This window comes from Typopeltis vanoorti, chromosome 14 (assembly GCF_054136105.1).
Source record: "Typopeltis vanoorti isolate ZY-2024b chromosome 14, IOZ_Tvanoo_1.0, whole genome shotgun sequence".
Taxonomy (NCBI): Eukaryota; Metazoa; Arthropoda; class Arachnida; order Uropygi; family Thelyphonidae; genus Typopeltis; species Typopeltis vanoorti.
In genome coordinates, this window is record NC_143562.1 from 38,852,323 (window position 1) to 38,865,496 (window position 13,174).

Here is a 13,174-nt window from a genome sequence, read left to right on the forward strand (position 1 = left end):
TTCTAATTAAATGTTGCCTATTGTTTTTGTTTTTTTAATTTTGATTTTATTAATTAATTTTTAATACAATTAATAAAGTATTTTAGGATTTAGGATCACAAAATGGCGGCATCTGTAAAAATTAACAATTCCAAATAAATGTTATTAGGAAGCATTGAAGTAAAGTATATATATATATATATATATATAAATATATATATATATATATATATAAATATATATATATATATATATATATATATATATATATATATATATATATATATATATATATATATATATATATATATATTTGGAATTGTTCTATATATATATATATATATATACACACACACACACACACACACACACACACACACACACACTGCTCAAAGCAATTAGGGGATGTTTTAGTTTCTATCGGATAATTATAAATTTCTGCAAATAATTATAACTATTGGGTACTTTGTACATGAAAAAATATTTCTTACTTACGGATAGGGTGTAATTGATAAGATATTGTTTAAATAATCGATGCTTATTACAAATTTAACAAATTATACATTTCAGCGTGAAATAATTTTAACAAGAATAGCCCAAAACGCGTTTGTTAATTTTTAATAGGGCGTATGGTCTCCATTAACAGGCAAAACAGTGGTACATCTTGATTGCATGGACCGGATAAGATGATCAAACACTTCTTGTCGGATATTTCCCCACTTCTTGTGGGGAAATATCCCACATATCTCTTTTGGAGAGAAAAGCAGAGAAATATTTCTTCTGTGAGAGCAATTTCGAGCTCTTGACGCGATCGTGGTGGCATCAGTCGAGCAGAAACGCGCCTACCTAAAGCATCCCAGGCATTGGATTACAATCTGGTGAACAGGCAGACCATTCCATTCGTTCAATACCTTCTTCCTCAAACCACACCTGTACCAAATTTGCATGGTGTGGAAGAGCATTGTCATCCATAAAAATGAATTCATGACCAATTGCAGCAGCATATGAACAAACTATAGGTACCAAAATGTCATCGCGATACCTTTGGGCTGTTAAAGAACCATTTACTGATAAAATAGAGATATGGCCACCTATACTTATTCCTGCCCATACCATCAAACTCCCACCATGATGTTGGGGTCTTTCACGAACAAACTGTGGATAATTCCTTGTTCCACTTTCACGCCATATCAAGCTACGTCGGTTATCTGGTTGCAGACTGAACTTTGACTCGTCACTAAAAAGTACACGAGCCCAATCCTCATGTGTCCAATTGCGGTGTTCCGGTGCCCAAATTCTTCGGGCTCTTTTGTGATTTGCAGTAACTGGAATGCAAACCATTGGTCTTCGAGTATATAAATCTATGGTATGAAGACGATTTCGTACTGTCTGTGTCGATACCAGTCTCCCTCTTGCTGCAGCAAGTACGTTTCGAAGTTGTGTTGCGTTAAATGTTCGATTTCTTCTGGCAAGTAATGACAAATATTGATCGTCTGTTGGAGTTGTTGATGATGGCGACCTTGACCTTGTCTTCGGCAAACATTTCTCGTCTCCAGAAATCCAGAAAGCAATTCCAAATTACGTTTTGAGATACACGACGCGCTTGAGCGACAGCTTGCTGCGTTTGTCTAGTTTCTAATCGACCAATGGCTCTCCAAGCCATGGATTCCGGGATATCATGTTGCTCTGCCATTTTTAACAAGTTAATTGGCGGTAGATGACACAAGTTTACAATTGAAGTGATAATTATGCACTGTGGAAGTGAGCGCAACAAGCCACACGTTTATATCCCCCACATGCTAATACGGCTAAGACGTTACGACAAGTCTTAACACGATTTTGTACGCAGTTGCATGTTCTACACTGTTGTATGTTAAGAATATTTTAAAATAAATGTCACATTTGTAAATTATTTTTATAATTTACAAGAAAACCAAAATATCCCTAATTGCTTTGAGCAGTATATGTATATATGTGGCAAGTTTTTTACCTTGGGTATATTATGCTTTAAAGATACCAAGTAATTTTATAACTTGGTTTTGATCCTTTTCCCCAAGTAAGCAAACAGATAAGTTTGCGCCTGAACGTAGTTCAAGTCTCATGGTAGTGCAACACCATGGCAACTCTTGGTGGTGCAACACTAAGGCAACTCGTGGTAAAGACGAGTTGCTTTGGTGTTGCACTACCATGAGATGGTAGTGCAACACCAAGTGTATATATATATATATATATACACTTGGTGTATATATATATATATATATATATATATATATATATACACCAAGTAATTTTATAACCTTGGTTTTAATCCTTTTCCCCAAGTAAGCAAACAGATAAGTTTGCGCCTGAACGTAGTTCAAATCTCATGGTAGTGCAACACCAAAGCAACTCGTCTTTACCACGAGTTGCCTTAGTGTTGCACCACCAAGAGTTGCCATGGTGTTGCACTACCATGAGATTTGAACTACGTTCAGGCGCAAACTTATCTGTTTGCTTACTTGGGGAAAAGGATTAAAACCAAGGTTATAAAATTACTTGGTGTGTGTATATATATATATATATATATATATATATATATATATATATATATATATATATATATATATATATATATATATATATATATATAATTGTGCAGTTTCGTTTTTGATATGTAACTAAAAATTCACAATATTTTTGAAGTATGATTTCTTGTAGAAAACACAATGTTATCTCTCGTCCACTTACAATTTTAAAATTTTCTAGCTCTAATTCGACAATTTAATTAAATTGCTTTTCAAATGCTGTCTTTAAAACTAGGTAGGAAAGTGTTTGACGTCACATTACATACCGGAAATTAAAAATATCTTTCGTCTGCGTTTTCGATGACCTAATTATCGACTTTTGGTGTTTGCTTACAGCATAAAATACTGCGAAAAGGAAAAACAAACATTAAATTCCTGTTTAAATAAACAGGGATGCTGAAATCGCATGACTGATGGGAAAAGTCTTACACTGAGATACCTCTTAGTGGTGAGTCACGTTAGCTTGCGGACTAAGTAATTCTCTTGAAAAGTAAATAACATGCAGGACTAATTTATTTCCACCCTTTTCAAAAATAGTGCACTAAGTTTTACGTAATCCGCAATCTCTTGGTTTAGAAATGTGCATTTGTGGAACACTGAAATGATTATTCGAAAGTTTCATTTCTAACCAAATTATAAACTTCCAGTCAATTTTCTGTGCTTTTCCTAGGTGGCGCCACACTTATTACTCTACTGAAATTAGTATAAAAATATAATAATGGAATTGAGTAGAAATGAGTATACATATATATGTGGATATGTGGAAGTTTTTTCTGTCTGTCGTAGGGGAAGACCCAGACTTCCCCCCCCCCCCTTCCGCCTTATTTTTTTGAGAGGGAAGGGGTTGACAGATATTTATTAGTATGCTTTTTTCTTTTCTTTTTTTTTTAAATCCATTTGCACTTTTTTTAGTTTAAGCTAATAAAATGTGTTTATTTATTCTATTATTATTATTGTTATTATTACATCAAATCTGCTGTAGTCAAAGACTCATCGAGAGAGAGAGAGAGAGAGAGAGAGAAAGAGATGTTTATTACTTGTTTTTTGTATCATAACTCAATAAATACTTGAGTAGGTGTTGTGTTTGTTTCACTGAATATTCACGATATATTTTCGCTGCAGTTTCTTGTCCAAGTGCAGTCAATGCTCTCGCCAACCTCGATATGGAAACTTCTGAAGAAAGATAGAAAGATTCTGACAGTATTCCAGGAATCTAATAAAAAAAGTTACTTTTATCGCAAAAATGCGCAGAATATACTTTATAAAAAAAAAAAAACGTAAATGCTTTTTATTCTCCAAGGGAAGTAGGCGAGACTTTAGCCCTAACTTTTGGATTTTTTTTTGTTTGTTTGTAAATAATCACGTTTTTGCACTGAAAAAAAAAATTCCACGCGTCTAATCCAGAGTAAATATTCGCATTTGTAGAATATTTCATAATTCTACTTAAATTTATCTAGAATAACTGCAAACAGTATGAATCACATGAATTATCCAGATTCTCTAACACTACTATCAAATGTTAGGTCGCTTTTGTTTTACGAGAAGAAATTTGGACACAGAGAGAAACTAATCCACAGTCGACCACCAAAAAAAAAAAAAAAAAAAAAAAAATCCTCTGATAAGTGCAAACATGAGATTCGTTACCCAGATATAGATTGTATATATTTACACACAGCTTCTCTCTCTCTCTCTCTCTCTCTCTCTCTCTCTAACCATTTTATTTAGTTTTTAATTTTTATGCTGAAATATTTACACAAATATTCCATAAGGGGCAATCATCTTGATTGTAAGGGAAGCGGCACTCCCATGGACCCCTAGCTGGATCTATCCTCTCCTTCTTCTACTTTGAGGAAGACCCACTTACTTTAATCTTTCCTATAAGGCCTTATCAGCCAACTCTTCTTACTTTATGACCCTTGTGCTATTAGAGTACTAGAGGGCCATGGGGTCTTTTCATTTCTGGCCTTACAACTATGTCCTCTCTATAAACCTTACTATATTTCTTCTATAATCTACCCTTTCCCCTTCAATATACCCTATTCCTCCTATGGGTTTAAATTCGGAAGAAGGCGAGTTCAGAAGCCTTAAGGTAGCAGCCCTACCACTGAACTATTCCATCGTCAGGCTAGTCCCCTGGCATGGAGAACATAACAATACTTGTAAGCTGACAGAAAAAGATAATCAGATTGAATCTATGGGAAACGACCCTGGAATGGAAAAGGGAAAACGAAAATGGAAACGACAAAATATAATACACATAGCAAACTGGAATGTAAGAGGAATAGCATATAAAGAAATAGAATTAGACCAGTTATTAAAGGAAAGAAATTTTAAAATAGCAGTAATCATTGAAACAAAAAAGAAATTAAAAGGAACTATGAGAACTGAAAATTTTAATGTGATATACAGTGGAGTCGACAGAGACCAAAGAGCACAAGCAGGAGTCATGATTTGGATTCATAACTCCCTTTCAAAACAGTAAAAACATTATAAATTATGGAATGAAAGAATAATAGAAGCTAGAATAAAAATAGCTAGAGGCTATTTAACAATAATTGGTTTATATGCCCCAGAAGAAGGAAGAGAATAGGATAATATTGATTTTTATAATCAGCTACAAAACATATATAATAAAATAAATAAAAATGATTACATAATTTTAGCAGGAGACTTAAATGCAAGAATTGGAAACACGAAAATTAATAATAATATAGGAATACATGGAGAACACACTCTAAACAGAAATGGTAAAAAATTGATTGACTTTGTAGTTTATAATAACCTAAAAATAATGAATTCCTTCTATAAACATAAAGACATACATAAATATACTTGGGCAGCAAGAGGATGGAAATCAATATTAGATTACTTCATATTAAATGAAAAGACATCAAAATTTTCACTAGATGTTAGAGTTCACAGAGGATATGAAATAAGCAGTGATCACTTCCTTGTTAAAATAAAATTAAGATTACCACTTAAATGGCTACAAGTAACAAGAACAGAAAGAAAAATTGAAACATTTGTTTATAAAACTAGACTATTGAATGACACAAATGTACAATGGCTATATGAACAAAGAATTAACCAATATCTAGATAAAATAAAACAAAATGAAGAAATAGAAATAGAATGTCTTAATATAAAAACGATACTAAATGCAGCAGCAAATGAAAGCTTAGGAAAGACCAAAAAATTCAATAAAAGAAAAAAACTGAAGATCTGGGATGATACAATCAAAGAAATAATCAAAAAGAAAAAAGAAGCCTATCACAAATGGTTAAGCAGTAAAAGATTAGAAGATGAAATAGAATATAAAAGAATAAGAGCCATAGCTAAAAGAGAAGTCAGAAAAAGACATAGAGAATCATGGAATAAATTTATTTCTAATTTAGAACATGATTTATATAAAATAAAACCCAATGTATATAAGATTTTGAAACACCTAAATGCAGATACCAAAGAAAACATAAAATTAAACACTGAATTGAAATTAGAAGAATTTCTAAATTACTACACAGAACTGTGGACAGACAAATATTTTAAAAAAGACAACTGGCAAACAATTAACGAAAATGAAAAGGAAATAACTGAAGAAGAATTAGAAATCAGCCTGAAAGAAACAAGAAACGGAAAATCACCTGGAGAAGATAAGCTAGGTTCAGAACTATATAAATACGCAGGAACAAGATTCAAAGAAAGACTCTTATTATTTTTAAATAAAATTTACTCAACTGGTATCCCCCCAATAGAATGGAAAAAAGCAATTGTGATTCCTATCTTTAAGAAAGGTAATAGAGATGACCCTAAAAACTATAGAGGTATCAGTATACTAAATTCATGTTACAAAATATACAGCAGAATCTTAAATAACAAACTAATGAAATATTCCGAAAACTTTATTCTAGAGGTACAAAATGGATTTAGAAAAGGACGATCATGTATAGACCCAGCCTTCTGCCTAAAATTAATAACAGAGAAAAGAAGAGAATATAATTTAGAAACACATATTGCATTTATTGACTTTGAAAAAGCATTTGACAAAGTTAAAAGAAACATATTATTTAACATATTAAAAGAAAGACAAATACCAAATAATATCCTAAAAGCTGTCACAAGTATATATGAAAATAATCAAATACAAATAAGATTAAATCATGCGCTATCATATACAAGAGAGATAAACCAAGGGGTCCGACAGGGATGTCCCCTCTCAGCAACTCTTTTTAATATCTACTTAAATGAAATAATAATAAAATGGAGTAAAAATGTACATCAAGGAATTAAACTTTCACCTACAGTTAACTTAAACACTCTCCTCTTTGCAGACGACCAAATAATAATTACAAATTCTGAAGATAACTTACAGAAAGCTATTTTAAATCTAAATGAGATATTCAAAGATTATGGTATGATAATATCAACGGAAAAATCAAAAACCATTGCCTTTAAAGGACAAGATCCAGCAAGAACTAAAATAGTAATAGATAACAAGATTTTAGAACAGGTTAATTAATTTAACTACATAGGGTTTATGATTATATATGAAAATGAAAAAGATATAAACATAAAAATTGCAAAATATTTAAAAATAACAGGAGTAATTAACTCTATATTTAAACCAAACCTAGTTCAAAAACAAACCAGGCTAAAAGTATACAATACATTAGCCCTACCGGTCTTAATGTATGGAAGCGAAATCTGGACAATAAAACAAAAAGACAAACAAAGATTAACAACAGCAGAAATGAAGTTTATGAGAAAAACTGCAAAGTATACCCTATTTGATCACAAAAGAAATTATGAAAGAATTAAACCAAGAACCAGTAATAGAAAAAATTAAAAAATATAAACATAAGTGGATGGAACACTTTCAAAGAATCAAAACAGAAAGATTACCAAAACAAGCCTTAAAGTACAAGCCATTAGGGAAAAGAAAACCAGGACATCCTCTTAAACGATTCAACGATGACTTCTAAGGCCGGAACAGGCCATACTAGGCCTAAATCCTTGATACATATGATGATGATATTTCTATACAAACACATAACAACAATATCTAACATGTTCAACCGTAGTTAATTAGTTAAAATCTCATTTCAAATTTGACAAATGTATAGCCTTCTAGCTTTCTGGTTCCATCATGCGAGAATACTAGAAAAAAAAAAAGAAAAAAGAAAGACTGTTATAAGTTTCGATTCTAGTCGCCAACTAGAAAAACTCTTTTTAGGCCTTTAAATTCCTCGAGTTAGTCGATCTGTGAAAAGCACGTAAGGTATATTCTTCTTGAAACTCGAGAGATTTCAACCCCGCATCTCAACAAAATCGACCACAGAACTCACACTATTTCAGACAGCTAGATGAGTTAGGATTTAGGATCACGTGATGACTGAAGTTGTCTTCGCTACGCGATGTCTCCTTTCCTTCCCTTGATGCTTTTAAAATCATCGATGGTCATCGGCTCAGCTTTCAGTGATGGCTAAGGATAGAGACTGTTCTCCCTCCACAACCTAAAAAAAAAGCCCTAAGCAAGTTCGGTATAATTAAATTTCCTTGAAATTTTGTTAGGATTCGACAAATACACTCCCCTCACACTCGTGGCGAGCAGCATTCTGCATACTGAACAAAACAGAATTTTTTTTTTTTATTATTATTTAAGACATTTTTATTAAATAAGAAATAATTTTCTAAACATTTTTTCAACTTCGAGAAAACACATAAGAATATGCATAATACGAATGGCCAATTCTAGTAAGAACGAGTAATGTAATAAATTATATTTTCCAAAAAATCTTTTTTTTTCTGGTGTTTTTACTATTCTTTCTATTCTTATTATGTATTGACTTTTCCTTTTTTCAGAATGGTTCTCACATTAAGCAAATGTTCTTCAAACACCACTAATCATTATACAAATTAAGTGGATATTGAATCCAACATTATTTCCAAGCCGAATAGAGAAACTCTAAGATAGAGACTCAGACTCTAAGAGTTTCATGCCGAATATATAGAAACGATAATTTGTCGGTAAACAATTTATAAAAACAATAAAACAATAGATTGCATAATTTGTCGAGTCCTGATATATAGTGATCACAATGTGGCTAGCTGAAAAATGTGGTACAGCGATATCCCGTTAAAAAAAAAAAAAAAAAAAAAAACGCTTAACATTTAAGATGCATGTGTTGTCTTAAATTTGGAATTCACCTGTAATAAAAATGACTGCTAAAAGATTAGCTATTTGATATGCTAGAAGAAAAACATAACTGAGTCATTAATCATGAAGTAAGTGTAAACCTTTCTTCTTCTGCACGAGACAACGAAGTTAAATGCGTACATGTGCCAAAATGATTGAATTATTTTTCGTAAAGGCGATGCTTAGTTGATGTACTATATTGAATCACAAATGACGTGTTAATGTTGATGCCTCATTTTGATTTAATGAAAACCAATCCCCATTTTGCTGTAAAATTGCAGCATAATCGTGTATGTTCTTCTTTTAAACATTTTCGAAGTCGAAAATTCTGTTGACTTGTTGAGAAATATCCTTGAACAAAATGGACAAGAAGTCCATTTTGGGCGAGTACTTTTTTTTTTTTTTTTTCGTGGTGAATGGGTTTTTGCATGATTTGTTACTCAGCATTGAGTATCATAAGGGCATTCTTGGATAGCTGTTTTGACGTATTTAATTCACAACCGGAAGATATGTTACACAATTCTTCAAAGTGAATTATCGCTCTCATATCAGATCCTGATCCGCTACAAGTTTATTAGTATCAGGATTACAAGATTATGATGCTTTACAGATGGACCTCGTTTTTCAGTATGTAGTTCAAACGGTTCGTTTGTTGTTAAGTGCATCTCATTTAGAAACAAGTCAATCATACAAATATCTTTATTGGCATGTATTTATATTATTTTTAATCTTCTCTCTCTCTCTCTCTCTCTCTCTCTCTCTCTCACACACACACACACACACACACACACACACACACACACACACACACACACACACACACACACACACACACACACACACACACACACACACACACACACACACACACAGTCATACTTATGGTCACACCTGTATGTCCAAATAGTAAACATAGTTATAATAATTATGATTGTTTGTACTCCGCTTATCTTTTTCGCGTTTAGCCAAATATTAGATTTTCATTTATTATTTGATTCTGTGGCATCCATTGTTTCACGTGACTCCATATTTTTCGTTTGCTTTTTTACAATAAATCATCGTGTGATAAAGTGTTTCTGGCCGTTTACAAAATTGATAGGTTGCAAGACCATCCAACGGTATTCCTTTTGCCACAACCCACATTTTAGTTGGCAAACATGCATGATGAACTTTAAAGAAAAATGTTTTATAGAACGGACTTATTGGAAGACGAAATACATTGATTAAGACTGAGCTTAGTTTGATCTCTCCTCTTTTTCGTTCTCGATGCTGAGGTACTTCCACTGAGCTACAAAGGCCTTCAAATTGCTTTTTAGTGTTGTCAAATGTTAAATAATCAGTAACCGAGAACACACGCACAAGACATGCAACAGGAATAGCTGATAGCATTAATTTCCAAGTGACGTACTTAGCAGCAATTTACTATTAAATAATTGTATTTTTAGTGTATATTCATACCAAAATATTATGAGTTTACTATTTATCTAGTAGTACAGCAGATGGAAAAATAAATCCCCAAGCGTTAATTTAAAAAAATGCTAATTAAAAATAGGAAAATAAGTAAACAGAATATGTAACTGTTTTTGTGATATATGGATATGCATATTTTATATTTATTAATATATTAATTTATTAATATATATATATATATATATATATATATATATATATATTAATTACATTAATAGAAAATTACATTAATTAGAAAAGATAGGATTAAGCCCTCGGTAGTATAGTAAAGTAGTAATATTTTATTCACACTAAAGCATCTATGTACACTCAAAATAAATATATATACAACTATTTACAATATATACATTTGTTCATAGAATGCTTATTCTAATTGGTATTTTGATTTACATTTCTTGATATCTTAACAATATGTATATCATGTACAATATATTTTTCCTTTTTTTTTTTTTTTATATTATAATCTGCTCAGTGTCTACTTCTTCCTAAAGTCCTTTTACATCAGCTGAGCATTTTTTTCTTCGGTGTATTATAACTAACTTACTTATTTAGTTCTATATTCTGAACTTATGTTAACATTTAAATTACTATTTCAAAAATCATATTTGATTCTATATATAGTTACATTCAGCTATGTTTTGGTAATATACTACCTCTTCCATGTGTTATATAATTATCTCGTGTTAGGAGACCTTTTCCTTAGACCTCTTTAAGGTTTGTTTTAACATATACAAGTTTGGATTATACATTATGAACTAATCTGAAAATGTAAATGCTATTTCCATATACCATATTTATACACACATATATATATACACATACACACCTACACATACATATACGTATACATATATATATATATATATATATATATATATATATATATATATATATATATATATATATATATATATATATATATATATATATATATATATATATATATATATATATATATATATATATATATATATTCATTTTTCTAAATTAACTGACTTAAAACCCGAGAATTATAACACAATGACATTTATTTGAAAAAAAAACGCAACATGTTTCGTCAAGAATGACTTCATCAGGCAATAAGAACATAGAAAGATATTAAAAGACACGAAATTAACATTGACACAATCTAAAGCTATACAATTATAAAGCCATAATATTCGACTGTAAATTACAGTTATTATGAGCTTGAACTACAGTCCGAGTTAAAGTTCTATTGTTGTACACCTGTGCGTGTGTGGAATCACGCGATCTCCAGTATCTAATAGTAGAGATGAAAGAGTCAGCCAAATTATAGCTAAGATTGTTATTCATGTGAAAAGGGTCCAAGGTGATTTCTTTTGACTCGACAATGCGGCGCTCTACTTCATCATGGGAGATGTGTAGGTTTGAAGCTGATGGCCAGTTTATTTCATGTTGGTGGCTTTCGTTGTTCGTGTTTATTGAAAACAGGACATGGCTTGACAGAGCAGTTGCTCTGGTTCTCTTATAAGCAGTGTCACGCTGGTGCTCTTCGAGACGTAGTAAGATAGATTTCTCTGTCTGCCCATAGTAAGGCTTTCCGCATTCACAAGTGACCTTGTATACATCTGGGAATTGTAGAAGGTTGTGAGGTTGTTTGTAGTTGTTGAAGCGTGATCTTATTTTTGGCATATATATATATATATATATAACTACTTTACATATAATACGTATTCTATACATATAATTACTTTAATACACATTCTTCACTAAAAACACACGTACAACCAAGTGATTAGTTTTAATACGTAAATATTTCATCCTAAGTATTTTAGGACATCATCTGCACAGTAATTTAAACAATACTAGGAATAGCATACAGTTAGGGCGCATGATTACAATAGATTCTCAATATGCGTGCAGTAACGTGTTATAGAAGTAAATTAAAATATAGCTGAAAAAAAAAGCCATATATAAAGAGACTATTCTACACAATTTTGTATGACAATTTCCCATACTTTAGGAATAGTAAGAACGTCGTTGCGGTTTAAATTTGGTCTGTGTAGTAGGGCTTCAGCACTTTCTTTATATAGACGCTCATGTTTAAATAAAGATCTATGTAAAAGTTTCGACTTTTCACAATGGATCCTATGGTTTGGGTTTTCAACTCCGTGTTGAGAGAGGCCAGATTTCTGCGGTTTGAAAAGACGAATATGGTCTTGATGTTCCGAGATTCGATTCCGAACAGACCTACCTGTGTGTCCAAAGTAAGACAAATTGCAGGAGCATGGGATCTCATAAACGCCAGGTAACATCAGAGGTGAGAGTTTGTCCTTAGGAGAAGGTAACAAGTTATAGATCTGGTTGATGGGTTTGTAAGTAGTGGCAAAATTGTATTTCTTTCATAATTTTTGAAAGACGTTCGGAGATGCCTTTGACGTAAGGTATGGGAATCCCATCGACTTCTTGTCTAGGTCGATGTGTAGGAAAGTGACTGATGATTTTTTGAGTTGTTTTAAGATTATATTCATTTAGTATGGCTGTATTTTTGATTATTTCTAGTTCGTGGTTTAGAGATTCTACAGAGAATGTGTGCTCTGGTAACTATTGATTTAATGATGCCAAATTTCTGAGATGGATGATGAGTGGAAGAATTGTGAATGTAGCGACCTGAAAATGTAGGCTTACGATAGACAGACGTGGCGATGGAACCGTCTTCTTTTCTTTGAATGTGTAAATCCAGAAAGGAGATACCCTGTGGAGATTCTTTTTCTAGCGTAAAGTGGATGCGAGGGTGAAGAAGGTTTATTTTGTCTAGAAACAGGTGTAATTCATGTTCAGGATGATCCCAGACTGCAAAGACGTCGTCGACATATCGTAACCAAATTTTTGGTTTGGGTTCAAAAGTGAAAATCTTTTCTTCCAGGTGTTCTAGAAACAAGTTTGCTAAGTTTGGTGATAAAAAAGATCCCATTGCTGTTCCTTCTTCTTGCTTGTAAATTTTACC

General features: G+C 32.0%; 1 protein-coding gene across 1 annotated transcript in view; it reads left to right on the forward strand.

The window, feature by feature from the left end:
- Positions 1–13,174, forward strand: part of LOC150099377 (glutamate receptor ionotropic, kainate 2-like) — a 133,413-nt gene that overhangs the window by 94,312 nt on the left and 25,927 nt on the right. The gene's annotated exons all lie outside the window — the stretch shown is intronic.